The following is a 12,500-nucleotide window of genomic DNA, read 5'->3' on the forward strand; positions in this document are numbered from 1 at the left end:
CCAGTTCCGACGATCGATTTGCACGTCAGAATCGCTACGGACCTCCATCAGGGTTTCCCCTGACTTCGTCCTGACCAGGCATAGTTCACCATCTTTCGGGTCCCAGCGTGTACGCTCTTGGTGCGCCTCTTCTCGTAATGAGAACGAGACGCCCCGGGAGTGCGAAGCGTTTACAATTTTTATTTGCAAATCGCTTATCCTCCCTTGGTCTACGCGAGGTAAACCTTTACTTTCATTACGCCTTTAGGTTTAGTTATTTCCCAATGACTCGCGCACATGCTAGACTCCTTGGTCCGTGTTTCAAGACGGGTCCTGAAATTACCCAAATCGATAGCGTCGTTGATCGGCGTTTCAAAACGAGGTCTGTTCGAGAACACCGTAACCAACAGTCGTTCCGGGACAGAATCGGCATTATGTCCGATTACCGTCAAACACGAAACGCTCTTGCTACGGGCCGAACGCTAATTAATCTAGCGGCCCCGCGCCATATTTCTACCGTCGAGCGAGTCTGTCGGAACATCGAGGGTCCCCATGAATTCGAATAAAATCAAGTGGTCTACCACCTCGAGTCTTAGACAGACACCCAACGGATCACGACGTCCTACTAGAGGAAAAGTGCACGCGTTCGATATCGATTAGAAAAACGTAAAACGCGATTTATTGTAATATGCCGAAACACAAACAATATCCGTCATACAAACGTTCAACTTCAATTATCGAAACGCGAATGAATTTCCTCTTTCGACCTTTCGGGTTTCTCAGGTTTACCCCTGAACGGTTTCACGTACTCTTGAACTCTCTCTTCAAAGTGCTTTTCAACTTTCCCTCACGGTACTTGTTCGCTATCGGTCTCGTGGTCATATTTAGCCTTAGATGGAGTTTACCACCCACTTAGGGCTGCACTCTCAAGCAACCCGACTCTCAGGAGAGATCCTCACGCAATCGGCAACGGTCGCTACGGGCCTGGCACCCTCTATGGGCTGTGGCCCCGTTCAAGAAGGACTTGGACGCGCCGCACGATCTCGTGATAAACGGATCCTCCCTAACACCACATTTCCCGGTGGCCGATATCGACCACGGGATTCGGTGCTGGGCTTTTCCCTGTTCGCTCGCAGCTACTGAGGGAATCCTAGTTAGTTTCTTTTCCTCCGCTTAGTAATATGCTTAAATTCAGCGGGTAATCTCACCTGCTCTGAGGTCGATATATTATAATATATCTCGTATAATATTTAAATACAATTCGCCAAACTATCATAATCATCTCTCATATGAAATATAACATTATTTGTTTTTATTTAAAGAGTCGGCAGCAGCAGCAGCAGCATCAGCATCAGCATCAGCATCAGCATCAGCATCAGCATCAGCATCAGCAACACACCACCAGCCTTTATACATATATAATATTTTTAATATATATAATTCATATATTTTGTCGATATACCGTGTGTATAAATGATATAAATAAAACACTGGTCAGACGTCCAGTCTTCGAAACTTTATTATTTCTCTCGGACACGACGACCGCGTTATCATTTTATCATAAATATATTATATATACACACACTTATTTATCGACTATATATACGTCGTATATATGTATAATATATATATATATTATATATAAATATAACTCTCTACCAAACAAATTTTATGTATTTCATATAAATACACGATTAATTTATGGTATAGCGGGTTGTGTTGTGTTCAAAAATTGCGTAACTTTTTCTATAAAAATTTACGCTGCTTTTCGCACTTTAGGATGCCGCACAAATACAAAAAAAAATACGCACAAGTTTGTATGTGCATGTGTTTTTTCTTAATTAGTGTGCGTTATTGTTTCACATCCAACACGCTTAGGCATTATTTTTCTTTAATAAATAGAAAAATTTTAAATTCTAAGCAGTCTTTTAAATTGATACGACCCTCAGTCAGGAGTGGTCCGGGAACGAGTATCCGAGGACCGCAATGTGCGTTCGAAATGTCGATGTTCATGTGTCCTGCAGTTCACAAGTTGACGCGCAATTAGCTGCGTTCTTCATCGACCCACGAGCCAAGTGATTCACCGTTCAGGGTAATCATTTTATTATTATGTCGTTTTCTCATATTCTATTCGTCGTATTTTTAATATTTGATTATTATTAAATTAATAATATTATTATAATATCTTATACGCGTATAGAAAATTTATATAACGACATTTTTTATATATATATATATATATATATATATATATTATAATAAATGGTAATTATTCGAAACTTTTAGAGAAATTATAATATCGTACTTTGATATATCTGATAAATTTTAACCGCTGCACATGTTTTATTACAAACGAGGCGCGCATAGACAGATATCTCGCACGATATATTCCTCCTCTTTATATTATTACAGTTTTTTTTTTATCTTGAAAGTTTTATACAAATTTCGACGGTCGGGCGTAAATCTTCGAACACCTTCGAAATAATACATAAAATATTATTATTGTGTCGTCATCGTCGTCGACGCCTTCTATAAACTATGATAAAAATTTTTCGTTATATTTTTATTGGAAAAATTTATATATGTAAATATATTTTTATAGACGTATGAATTATATTTATCTTTTTTTTTTTAATTTTATTCGAAACTTGTTCGAATTTTGTAAAAATTAAAAAAAGATTTCAATATATATACATCTATAATATATATATATATATATATATATATATAATTTATAACATATATAAATTTCTTTTGAAGAGTTCGATAATTTTGTAGAAGAAAATTCTCTTTTACAATTAATACAGACTTGATTTCGTTTTTTTTTTTTTTGTTTAAAAACGAACAAATACTCTGTAATGATCCTTCCGCAGGTTCACCTACGGAAACCTTGTTACGACTTTTACTTCCTCTAAATGATCAAGTTTGGTCATCTTTCCGAAGCATCGGCGACGCCGAAACGCCACCGCGCTCAGTCCGAAGACCTCACTAAATCATTCAATCGGTAGTAGCGACGGGCGGTGTGTACAAAGGGCAGGGACGTAATCAACGCGAGCTTATGACTCGCGCTTACTGGGAATTCCTCGTTCATGGGGAACAATTGCAAGCCCCAATCCCTAGCACGAAGGAGGTTCAGCGGGTTACCCGGGCCGCTCGGCCAGGGAGGACACGCTGATTCCTTCAGTGTAGCGCGCGTGCGGCCCAGAACATCTAAGGGCATCACAGACCTGTTATTGCTCAATCTCGTGCGGCTAGAAGCCGCCTGTCCCTCTAAGAAGAATTATTTGTACGCCGACAGTAAAAACCGCGAACGGCAAGAGCCGAAACTCAATACCGACGGGCCTTTGGGATGTCGAAATACGCCTAGTTAGCAGGCTAGAGTCTCGTTCGTTATCGGAATTAACCAGACAAATCGCTCCACCAACTAAGAACGGCCATGCACCACCACCCACCGAATCAAGAAAGAGCTCTCAATCTGTCAATCCTTCCGGTGTCCGGGCCTGGTGAGGTTTCCCGTGTTGAGTCAAATTAAGCCGCAGGCTCCACTCCTGGTGGTGCCCTTCCGTCAATTCCTTTAAGTTTCAGCTTTGCAACCATACTTCCCCCGGAACCCAAAAGCTTTGGTTTCCCGGAAGCTGCCCGCCGAGTCATCGGAGGAACGTCGGCGGATCGCTAGCTGGCATCGTTTATGGTTAGAACTAGGGCGGTATCTGATCGCCTTCGAACCTCTAACTTTCGTTCTTGATCAATGAAAGCGTTTTTGGCAAATGCTTTCGCTTCTGTCCGTCTTGCGACGATCCAAGAATTTCACCTCTAACGTCGCAATACGAATGCCCCCATCCGTTCCTATTAATCATTACCTCGGGGTTCCGAAAACCAACAAAATAGAACCGAGGTCCTATTCCATTATTCCATGCACACAGTATTCAGGCAAAATTTTGGCCTGCTTTAAGCACTCTAATTTGTTCAAAGTAAACGTGCCGGCCCACCTCGACACTCAGTCAAGAGCACCGCGGCGGGATTGAGTTGGGCCGCCCTTGCGAGCTAAGCCCACCGGCAGGACGTCCCACGACACGCCAGTTAACACCGCGTACGATGAACCAGCGGCGTGGGACACAGATTCGACTACGAGCTTTTTAACCGCAACAACTTTAATATACGCTATTGGAGCTGGAATTACCGCGGCTGCTGGCACCAGACTTGCCCTCCAATTGATCCTCGTTAAAGGGTTTAGAGTGTACTCATTCCGATTACGGGGCCTCGGATGAGTCCCGTATCGTTATTTTTCGTCACTACCTCCCCGTGCCGGGAGTGGGTAATTTGCGCGCCTGCTGCCTTCCTTGGATGTGGTAGCCGTTTCTCAGGCTCCCTCTCCGGAATCGAACCCTGATTCCCCGTTACCCGTTACAACCATGGTAGGCGCAGAACCTACCATCGACAGTTGATAAGGCAGACATTTGAAAGATGCGTCGCCGGTGCGAGACCGTGCGATCAGCGAAAAGTTATTCAGAGTCACCAAATTGTACGATGACGAGCAAGCCCGCCACCGATTGGTTTTGATCTAATAAAAGCGCTCCTTCCGTCTCCGGTCGGAACTCTGTTTGCATGTATTAGCTCTAGAATTACCACAGTTATCCAAGTAAATGTGGGTACGATCTAAGGAACCATAACTGATTTAATGAGCCTTTCGCGGTTTCACCTTAATTTGGCTTGTACTGAGACATGCATGGCTTAATCTTTGAGACAAGCATATGACTACTGGCAGGATCAACCAGGGAACTGTGTTTTATAATATATATAATATATATTATTACTATTATTATTATATATATATATATATATTTTATAATAAAAAACTATTATCGAAAAAGTTTTAATAACAATATCCAAAAGAGGATAAATTATGATGATGTTTTTTATATTACATATATACTTTATATTTATACATAATATAATAATCATCTATATTCCGTGTATAAACACATTGTTATTTACTTTTTCTTTTGCGTGTTTGCTGCGCTTATTATTGAAAATATATAATTTTCAGCGCCACGCTTTATTTATATTTTTTCTTATTTTATAAAATTTCACCGAATCGACTATAAATCTATCTAAATTTAATCGAAATGAGAAAAATTAGATGATTACGTCGACCGGGCTACAATTTCGACATTATCTCTACCCTTCGCTAGATTGTAAGCGACATGGTTTATACATTAGGTAATAATGAACGAAATTTTTATTCTCGCACGGAATAATGAGAGTTATCGCAAATATTGTGTATATTATATATATAAAAGTGTAATATAATATATATTTTTCATAGACGATCGCATATGAATCGCTCACGATAGAACGCTAGCTAAATTCGCGATCTCGCAATAGATATTTAATTTGTGGATAAATTGATATAATATCTAAAAAGGGAACCGCTAGCAATATACGTTAATATATTGGAGGAGAACGGGGACCCTTTCAGAAAACTATATAATCCACCGATGTGGAATGACCGAAACAACGTCTTTACGTAAATTATAACGAGTTTATTAAAATTTAACGAGACGTCAACTTCGATACACCACACATATATGTGCGCTGTACAACGGTACGCCTTCTACATTAACATTAATAAAGATGTATAGTGAAAATATATAAAAGATGTATTGTGAATATTAAAAAGAAGTATTATGAAATTACATGTTTTGTATTTAGAAGCCGTCCGAGGTGTATCTATCACATAAAAGTGTTATGAAAATATTAACAATAAGGAAAAAAAGTATTATGAAATTAGATGGCCGCTCGATGTATGAACGTACGAGGTGTATTATATAAAAGTTGTATGAAAATAGAAATAATAATGAAAAACAAGTATTATGAAATTAAATTCCGCTCGATATAGCAATTTGTCGAGAAAGATGATTTGTGAAAATTGAGTGGAGATGTTTTGTATTTAAAAGCCGTCCGAGGTGTATGACATAAAAGTGTTATGAAAATATTAACAATAAGGAAAAAAAGTATTATGAAATTAGATCGCCGCTCGATGTATGAACGTACGAGGTGTATTATATAAAAGTTGTATGAAAATAGAAATAATAATGAAAAACAAGTATTATGAAATTTAATTCCGCTCGATATAGCAATTTGTCGAGAAAGATGATTTGTGAAAATTGAGTGGAGATGTTTTGTATTTAAAAGCCGTCCGAGGTGTATGACATAAAAGTGTTATGAAAATATTAACAATAAGGAAAAAAAGTATTATGAATTTAGATCGCCGCTCGATGTATGAACGTACGAGGTGTATTATATAAAAGTTGTATGAAAATAGAAATAATAATGAAAAACAAGTATTATGAAATTAAATTCCGCTCGATATAGCAATTTGTCGAAAAAGATGATTTGTGAAAATTGAGTGGAGATGTTTTTTATTTAAAAGCCGTCCGAGGTGTATGACATAAAAGTGTTATGAAAATATTAACAATAAGGAAAAAAAGTATTATGAAATTAGATCGCCGCTCGATGTATGAACGTACGAGGTGTATTATATAAAAGTTGTATGAAAATAGAAATAATAATGAAAAACAAGTATTATGAAATTAAATTCCGCTCGATATAGCAATTTGTCGAGAAAGATGATTTGTGAAAATTGAGTGGAGATGTTTTGTATTTAAAAGCCGTCCGAGGTGTATGACATAAAAGTGTTATGAAAATATTAACAATAAGGAAAAAAAGTATTATGAAATTAGATCGCCGCTCGATGTATGAACGTACGAGGTGTATTATATAAAAGTTGTATGAAAATAGAAATAATAATGAAAAACAAGTATTATGAAATTAAATTCCGCTCGATATAGCAATTTGTCGAGAAAGATGATTTGTGAAAATTGAGTGGAGATGTTTTGTATTTAAAAGCCGTCCGAGGTGTATGACATAAAAGTGTTATGAAAATATTAACAATAAGGAAAAAAAGTATTATGAAATTAGATCGCCGCTCGATGTATGAACGTACGAGGTGTATTATATAAAAGTTGTATGAAAATAGAAATAATAATGAAAAACAAGTATTATGAAATTTAATTCCGCTCGATATAGGAACTTGTCGAGAAAGATGATTTGTGAAGTTGAATGGAGATGTTTTGTATGTAGAAGTCGTCCGAGGTGTATGACATAAAAGTGTTATGAAAATATTAACCATAAGGAAAAAAAGTATTATGAAATTAGATCGCCGCTCGATGTATGAACGTACGAGGTGTATTATATAAAAGTTGTATGAAAATAGAAATAATAATAAAAAACAAGTATTATGAAATTAAATTCCGCTCGATATAGCAATTTGTCGAGAAAGATGATTTGTGAAAATTGAGTGGAGATGTTTTGTATTTAAAAGCCGTCCGAGGTGTATGACATAAAAGTGTTATGAAAATATTAACAATAAGGAAAAAAAGTATTATGAATTTAGATCGCCGCTCGATGTATGAACGTACGAGGTGTATTATATAAAAGTTGTATGAAAATAGAAATAATAATGAAAAACAAGTATTATGAAATTAAATTCCGCTCGATATAGCAATTTGTCGAAAAAGATGATTTGTGAAAATTGAGTGGAGATGTTTTGTATTTAAAAGCCGTCCGAGGTGTATCTATCACATAAAAGTGTTATGAAAATATTAACAATAAGGAAAAAAAGTATTATGAATTTAGATCGCCGCTCGATGTATGAACGTACGAGGTGTATTATATAAAAGTTGTATGAAAATAGAAATAATAATGAAAAACAAGTATTATGAAATTTAATTCCGCTCGATATAGGAACTTGTCGAGAAAGATGATTTGTGAAGTTGAATGGAGATGTTTTGTATGTAGAATGGTTCGAGGTATATTATATAAAAGTGTTATGAAAATATTAACGATAAAGAAAAAAAGTATTATGAAATTAGATCGTCGCTCGATGTATGAACGTACGAGGTGTATTATATAAAAGTTGTATGAAAATAGTAATAATTATGAAAAGCAAAGTATTATGAAATTAGCTAAGTTCGGTGACTGGCCGGCAGAGAGCGCTAGTGTCTATAAAACGGTGTTTAGTTTGTCTTCTGGCCGGCAGAGGGCGCTAGTGTCTATTAAACAGTGTTAAGTTCGGTGACTGGCCGGCAGAGGGCGCTAGTGTCTATAAAACCGTATTAAGTTTGGTGTCTGGTCGGCAGGATATAGCAACTTGTCGAAAAAGTTGAATTGTGTAAATTGAATGGAAATTTTTTTTATGTAGAAGCCGTTCGAGGTATATTATATAAAAGTGTTATGAAAATATTAACAATAACGGAAAAAAGTATTATGAAATTAGATGGCCGCTCGATGTATGAACGTACGAGGTGTATTATATAAAAGTTGTATGAAAATAGTAATAATTATGAAAAGCAAAGTATTAGGAAATTACCTAAGTTTGGTGACTGGCCGGCAGAGGGCGCTAGTGTCTATAAAACGGTGTTTAGTTTGTCTTCTGGCCGGCAGAGGGCGCTAGTGTCTATTAAACCGTGTTAAGTTCGGTGACTGGCCGGCAGAGGGCGCTAGTGTCTATAAAACCGTATTAAGTTTGGTGTCTGGTCGGCAGGATATAGCAACTTGTCGAAAAAGTTGAATTGTGTAAATTGAATGGAAATTTTTTTTATGTAGAAGCCGTTCGAGGTATATTATATAAAAGTGTTATGAAAATATTAACAATAACGGAAAAAAGTATTATGAAATTAGATGGCCGCTCGATGTATGAACGTACGAGGTGTATTATATAAAAGTTGTATGAAAATAGTAATAATTATGAAAAGCAAAGTATTAGGAAATTAGATTCCGCTCGATATAGGAACTTGTCGAGAAAGATGATATGTGAAGTTGAATGGAGATGTTTTGTATGTAGAAGTCGTCCGAGGTGTATGACATAAAAGTGTTATGAAAATATTAACGATAAAGAAAAAAAGTATTATGAAATTAGATCGTCGCTCGATGTATGAACGTACGAGGTGTATTATATAAAAGTTGTATGAAAATAGTAATAATTATGAAAAGCAAAGTATTATGAAATTAGCTAAGTTCGGTGACTGGCCGGCAGAGAGCGCTAGTGTCTATAAAACGGTGTTTAGTTTGTCTTCTGGCCGGCAGAGGGCGCTAGTGTCTATTAAACCGTGTTAAGTTCGGTGACTGGCCGGCAGAGGGCGCTAGTGTCTATAAAAAGGTGTTTAGTTTGTCGTCTCTCCGGCAGAGGGCGCTAGTGTCTATGAAAAGGTGTTTAGTTTGTCGTCTCTCCGGCAGAGGGCGCTAGTGTCTATAAAAAGGTGTTTAGTTTGTCGTCTCTCCGGCAGAGGGCGCTAGTGTCTATAAAACAGTGTTAAGTTCGGTGACTGGCCGGCAGAGGGCGCTAGTGTCTATAAAACCGTATTAAGTTTGGTGTCTGGTCGGCAGGATATAGGAACTTGTCGAAAAAGTTGAATTGTGTAAATTGAATGGAAATTTTTTTTATGTAGAAGCCGTTCGAGGTGTATGACATAAAAGTGTTATGAAAATATTAACAATAAGGAAAAAAAGTATTATGAATTTAGATCGCCGCTCGATGTATGAACGTACGAGGTGTATTATATAAAAGTTGTATGAAAATAGAAATAATAATGAAAAACAAGTATTATGAAATTTAATTCCGCTCGATATAGGAACTTGTCGAGAAAGATGATTTGTGAAGTTGAATGGAGATGTTTTGTATGTAGAAGTCGTCCGAGGTGTATGACATAAAAGTGTTATGAAAATATTAACGATAAAGAAAAAAAGTATTATGAAATTAGATCGCCGCTCGATGTATGAACGTACGAGGTGTATTATATAAAAGTTTTATGAAAATAGTAATAATTATGAAAAACAAAGTATTACGAAATTACCTAAGTTTGGTGACTGACCGGCAGAGGGCGCTAGTGTCTATAAAACCGTGTTCAGTTTGTCGTCTGGCCGGCAGAGGGCGCTAGTGTCTATAAAACTGTGTTTAGTTTGTCTTCTGGCCGGCAGAGGGCGCTAGTGTCTATTAAACCGTGTTAAGTTCGGTGACTGGCCGGCAGAGGGCGCTAGTGTCTATAAAACCGTATTAAGTTTGGTGTCTGGTCGGCAGGATATAGCAACTTGTCGAAAAAGTTGAATTGTGTAAATTGAATGGAAATTTTTTTTATGTAGAAGCCGTTCGAGGTATATTATATAAAAGTGTTATGAAAATATTAACAATAACGGAAAAAAGTATTATGAAATTAGATGGCCGCTCGATGTATGAACGTACGAGGTGTATTATATAAAAGTTTTATGAAAATAGAAATAATAATGAAAAACAAGTATTATGAAATTTAATTCCGCTCGATATAGGAACTTGTCGAGAAAGATGATTTGTGAAGTTGAATGGAGATGTTTTGTATGTAGAAGTCGTCCGAGGTGTATGACATAAAAGTGTTATGAAAATATTAACGATAAAGAAAAAAAGTATTATGAAATTAGATCGCCGTTCGATGTATGAACGTACGAGGTGTATTATATAAAAGTTTTATGAAAATAGTAATAATTATGAAAAACAAAGTATTACGAAATTACCTAAGTTTGGTGACTGACTGGCAGAGGGCGCTAGTGTCTATAAAACCGTGTTCAGTTTGTCGTCTGGCCGGCAGAGGGCGCTAGTGTCTATAAAAGTGTGTTTAGTTTGTCTTCTGGCCGGCAGAGGGCGCTAGTGTCTATTAAACCGTGTTAAGTTCGGTGACTGGCCGGCAGAGGGCGCTAGTGTCTATAAAAAGGTGTTTAGTTTGTCGTCTCTCCGGCAGAGGGCGCTAGTGTCTATATAACTGTGTTTGGTTTGTCTTCTGGCCGGCAGAGGGCGCTAGTGTCTATTAAACCGTGTTAAGTTCGGTGACTGGCCGGCAGAGGGCGCTAGTGTCTATAAAACCGTATTAAGTTTGGTGTCTGGTCGGCAGGATATAGCAACTTGTCGAAAAAGTTGAATTGTGTAAATTGAATGGAAATTTTTTTTATGTAGAAGCCGTTCGAGGTATATTATATAAAAGTGTTATGAAAATATTAACAATAACGGAAAAAAGTATTATGAAATTAGATGGCCGCTCGATGTATGAACGTACGAGGTGTATTATATAAAAGTTTTATGAAAATAGAAATAATAATGAAAAACAAGTATTATGAAATTTAATTCCGCTCGATATAGGAACTTGTCGAGAAAGATGATTTGTGAAGTTGAATGGAGATGTTTTGTATGTAGAAGTCGTCCGAGGTGTATGACATAAAAGTGTTATGAAAATATTAACGATAAAGAAAAAAAGTATTATGAAATTAGATCGCCGTTCGATGTATGAACGTACGAGGTGTATTATATAAAAGTTTTATGAAAATAGTAATAATTATGAAAAACAAAGTATTACGAAATTACCTAAGTTTGGTGACTGACCGGCAGAGGGCGCTAGTGTCTATAAAACCGTGTTCAGTTTGTCGTCTGGCCGGCAGAGGGCGCTAGTGTCTATAAAACTGTGTTTAGTTTGTCTTCTGGCCGGCAGAGGGCGCTAGTGTCTATTAAACCGTGTTAAGTTCGGTGACTGGCCGGCAGAGGGCGCTAGTGTCTATAAAAAGGTGTTTAGTTTGTCGTCTCTCCGGCAGAGGGCGCTAGTGTCTATAAATCTGTGTTTGGTTTGTCTTCTGGCCGGCAGAGGGCGCTAGTGTCTATTAAACCGTGTTAAGTTCGGTGACTGGCCGGCAGAGGGCGCTAGTGTCTATAAAACAGTGTTAAGTTCGGTGACTGGCCGGCAGAGGGCGCTAGTGTCTATAAAACCGTATTAAGTTTGGTGTCTGGTCGGCAGGATATAGGAACTTGTCGAAAAAGTTGAATTGTGTAAATTGAATGGAAATTTTTTTTATGTAGAAGCCGTTCGAGGTATATTATATAAAAGTGTTATGAAAATATTAACAATAACGGAAAAAAGTATTATGAAATTAGATGGCCGCTCGATGTATGAACGTACGAGGTGTATTATATAAAAGTTGTATGAAAATAGTAATAATTATGAAAAGCAAAGTATTAGGAAATTAGATTCCGCTCGATATAGGAACTTGTCGAAAAAGATGAATTGTGAAAATTGAATGAAGGTGTTTAGTATGTAGAAGCCGTTCGGGGTGTAACATATAAAAGTTGTATAAAAATAGTGAAACAAAGGGAAAAAAGTATTGTGAATTTATATTCCGCTCGATATAATAGGTACTTGTCCAAAAATAAAGAAATAGATGTATGTTAGTTTCGGTTGTGTGAAGCGATGCACACCTGGGACACCTTCTGATGGGTATTATGAAGATTTTTCCATCCACACTAAAAAAAACGTTAGGTTAGGTTAGGTTAGGTTAGGTTAGGTTAGGTTAGGTTAGGTTAGGTTAGGTTAGGTTAGGTTAGGTTAGGTTAGGTTAGGTTAGGTTAGGTTAGGTTAGGTTAGGTTAGGTTAGGTTAGGTTAGTTTAGGT

At 37.1% G+C, this 12,500-nt stretch overlaps 3 non-coding genes across 3 annotated transcripts in view; all 3 read right to left on the reverse strand.

The window, feature by feature from the left end:
* LOC130899790 (large subunit ribosomal RNA) overlaps positions 1–1,201 on the reverse strand; it is a 4,081-nt gene extending 2,880 nt beyond the window's left edge. The window contains exon 1 of the ribosomal RNA XR_009060091.1: positions 1–1,201. This exon is cut by the window's left edge and continues 2,880 nt beyond it. This is a non-coding gene — a ribosomal RNA (large subunit ribosomal RNA).
* A 717-nt stretch (positions 1,202–1,918) lies between these two features.
* On the reverse strand, positions 1,919–2,074 carry LOC130899770 (5.8S ribosomal RNA). The gene has a single exon (XR_009060073.1). It is a non-coding gene; the product is annotated as a 5.8S ribosomal RNA (ribosomal RNA).
* A 761-nt stretch (positions 2,075–2,835) lies between these two features.
* LOC130899784 (small subunit ribosomal RNA) lies at positions 2,836–4,757 on the reverse strand. The gene has a single exon (XR_009060085.1). It is a non-coding gene; the product is annotated as a small subunit ribosomal RNA (ribosomal RNA).
* Between the last annotated feature and the right edge of the window lie 7,743 nt (positions 4,758–12,500).

The sequence above is a fragment of the Diorhabda carinulata genome, chromosome 11 (genome assembly GCF_026250575.1).
Source record: "Diorhabda carinulata isolate Delta chromosome 11, icDioCari1.1, whole genome shotgun sequence".
In the NCBI taxonomy this organism is placed as follows: domain Eukaryota; kingdom Metazoa; phylum Arthropoda; class Insecta; order Coleoptera; family Chrysomelidae; genus Diorhabda; species Diorhabda carinulata.